This window comes from Bubalus kerabau, chromosome 22 (assembly GCF_029407905.1).
Source record: "Bubalus kerabau isolate K-KA32 ecotype Philippines breed swamp buffalo chromosome 22, PCC_UOA_SB_1v2, whole genome shotgun sequence".
Lineage (NCBI taxonomy): Eukaryota > Metazoa > Chordata > Mammalia > Artiodactyla > Bovidae > Bubalus > Bubalus kerabau.
Window position 1 is genome coordinate 1900044 of NC_073645.1, and position 2240 is coordinate 1902283.

Here is a 2240-nt window from a genome sequence, read left to right on the forward strand (position 1 = left end):
TTTCTTATTTAAGACTGATGAACTTTTGAGAACTTAATTGATTGATTTTTAATTACACATAAAAGCATTTATATAACAAACACATAAAGGCATTTATATAACAAACACATAGAACTTATGGGCTTTCCAGGTGGTACAAGTGGTAAAAATCTGCCTGCAGGAGACATATGAGATGCAGGTTTGACTTCTGGATCAGGAAGATCCCTAGAGGAGGGCATGGCAATCCACTTCAGTATTCTTGTCCAATAAAGCCCATGAACAGAGGAGCCTGACAGGCTGTAGTCCATGGAGTCACAAAGAGTTCAACATGACTGAAGTGACTTAGCATGCATAGCCCTTACTATAACAGGATACTGTTCTAAGCCTTTTGTAAACATTAACCTGCTTAACCTTCAAAACCAGATCAACCAGTTGGTTCCCATTATTTTGTAAAGTTGGAAAGAGAATCATGCAGAGTCCAGGTCAATTCTCCCAAGTTTCACAGCTAATAAAAGAAGACAGAATTCAAACTCAGGCAGTCTTGGTTCTAAAGTCCTGAGTTCTAAGAAAAAGATGCTGATACCTTTGTTTGGGATACATGTGTATGTGTTTGGGAGTGTATTTGTGTTTGTATTTGAAGATGATTTCATGGTCTTTAAATGCCACAATGTCCTGAGCAAGACTCAGAATCAAACTGACTTTCTAGAATTGACCTGGGTCTTTGTAGTAATTATCAAGATCTTCTGAAGGAAATGGCAACACACTCCAGTACTCTTGCCTGAAAAATCCCATGGATGGAGGAGCTTGGTGCGGGCCACTGTCCATGGGGTCACAAAGAGTTGGGCATGACTGAACAACTTCACTTTCACTTTCTGAATTAACAATCACATTTTCAGTTTATTGGTAAAAAAAAATTACAAGCAATGTCAAAAAGGGAAAGACTGACATTTCTCTTCTTGTATGTAATAAAATATTATTATTATTATTATTTTCTTAATTTTAATATATTTAAAGTTTCACAACTTTTTCCCAAGACTTTCTTGGAGGCATCTTTTACCTTTTTGTTTCTTAGACTATAGATGAGTGGGTTCAACATGGGGATCACCACTGTGTAAAACACAGATGCCATTTTGTCTGTGTCCAGGGAGTTGTTTGACTTGGGCTGTAGGTACATAAAGATCAGCATGCCATAAAAAATAGTAATAGCCACCATGTGGGAGCCACGGGTAGAAAAGGCCTTGTGTCACCCCTGGGTAGAGCAGATCCTTAGGATGGTGTTGATGATGAAGAGGTAGGAGGTGAGGACAATGGAAGATGAACAGATCATATCAAAACCAGCAAAGGCAAAGATCAGAATTTCCTTCATGTGTGTGTCTGAGCATGACAGAGCCAAGAGAGGAAGACCATCACAGTAGAAATGCTTAATAACATTGGGCCCACACTAAGTTAGGTGGAAGGTGATGATGGTATGGAACAGGGCAACTAGAAAGCTATATACATATGGAACTGCCACTAATCGAATGCAGACTCTCTTTGATATCAGTGTGGAATAATGCAGGGGACTTCAGGTGGCTACATAACTATCATAGGCCATGAAGGAAACACTCCGTGATGATGAAGGTGAGAAAACAGCCCAGTTGCATTGCACAGGCATAGAAAGCAGTAGTATCGTGCTCCACAACAAAGTTCACCATCATCTTTGGTGTGATAGCAGAGGAGCAGCAAACATCAACAAAGGCCAAGTGACTGAGGAAATAGTGCATAAGCGTGTGGAGTTGAGCATCAATTCCAATCAAGGTTATCAAGCTCAGCACTGTGACCAGATAAATGACCAAAAACACCACGAAGCAGGGGACCTGAAGCTCTGGCTGGTCTGTAATTCCCTTGAGAATGAATCAGTGACAAAAGTAAGATTCACTTTAGCCATTTAGTCTGTGGATTTGGCAGAGTTTGTTGCGAGTTGAAGAATAAAAATGACACCTTCTATGGCTTCTGCCAGTGCTGGGGAAGGTGATCATTAGCATCTTCTATCCGTGAGTCAAAGCATCTTGTGGGCACAAGGTAGCTACAGCTCTCCAATAGCATGCCATTCTAGCCCCAGGGAAAGGAGTCTATTACTCTCAAAGTAGTCTTCTTAAGCCTTACTTTGCTCTACAAAGAAGCAGTACTTCTTTGCTTTGTGATGTAGAAAATATGGGAAGATGCTGATTAAAAATTAAATAGTATCTGAAAGAAAGCACTTGAGATGACTGATAGTAATT

At 40.0% G+C, this 2240-nt stretch overlaps 1 pseudogene; it reads right to left on the bottom strand.

The window, feature by feature from the left end:
- Positions 1-964: 964 nt before the first annotated feature.
- On the bottom strand, positions 965-1906 carry LOC129636925 (olfactory receptor 1038-like; annotated as a pseudogene).
- Positions 1907-2240: the final 334 nt, after the last annotated feature.